This window comes from Triticum dicoccoides, chromosome 6A, assembly GCF_002162155.2.
Source record: "Triticum dicoccoides isolate Atlit2015 ecotype Zavitan chromosome 6A, WEW_v2.0, whole genome shotgun sequence".
NCBI classification, from domain to species: Eukaryota; Viridiplantae; Streptophyta; class Magnoliopsida; order Poales; family Poaceae; genus Triticum; species Triticum dicoccoides.
In genome coordinates this window covers 629709608-629710665 of record NC_041390.1, presented here as the reverse complement: position 1 = coordinate 629710665, position 1058 = coordinate 629709608, and positions in this window count along the sequence as shown.

Genomic DNA, 1058 nt, shown 5'->3' with positions numbered 1-1058 from the left:
AGGGGCCACCCCTCCCGGGGGGCCACATGGGGCCGCATGGGATAGCAGCCAGCCCCTGGTGGGCTGGGCGCGCCCCCCACCTTGGGCCCATGCGCCTAGGGTTGGGGGGGGGGGGGAAACCCTAAAGGGGGCGCCCCCTTTGCTTGGGGGGCAAGTCCCCCCACCCTGGCCGCCGCCCCCCTCTAGATCTCATCTAGAAGGGCCGGGCCCCCTTGCCCCTTCCCCTATAAATAGAGGGGTGAGGGGAGGGCTGCAACACCACAAGTTAAGGCGCAACCCCTCCCCTCCCCAACACCTCTCCTCCTCCGTACGTGCTCGGCGAAGCCCTGTCGGAGTACTGCTGCACCAACTACACCACGCCGTCGTGCTGCCGTTGGAGCAATCTTCCTCAACCTCTCCTTCCCCCTTGCTGGATCAAGAAGGAGGAGACGTCCCTGTCCCGTACGTGTGTTGAACGCGGAGGTGCTGTCCGTTCAGCACTTGGACATCGGTGATCCGAATCACGTTCGAGTACGACTCCATCATCACCACCCCCTTGGCAAGCTTCCGCTCGTGATCTACAAGTGGTATGTAGATGCAAACTCTCTCCCTTGACTCGTTGCTTAGATGAACTCATAGATGGATCTTGGTGAAACCGTAGGAAAAATTTTAATTTTCTGCAACGTTCCCCAACAGTGGTATCAGAGCTAGGTCTATGCGTAGTTCTCTTTGCACGAGTAGAACACAATTTTGTTGTGGGCGTGGATCTTGTCAACTTGCTTGCCTCTACTAGTCTTTTCTTGCTTCAGCGGTATTGTGGGATGAAGCGGCCCGGACCAACCTTACATGTACGCTTACGTGAGACCGGTTCCACCGATTAACATGCACTAGTTGCATAAGGTGGCTGGCGGGTGTCTGTCTCTCCCACTTTAGTTGGAGCGGATTCGATGAAAAGGGCCCTTATGAAGGTTAAATAGAAGTTGACAAAATCACGTTGTGGTTATTCGTAGGTAAGAAAACGTTCTTGCTAGAACCCAATTGCAGCCACGTAAAAGATGCAACAACAATTAGAGGATGTC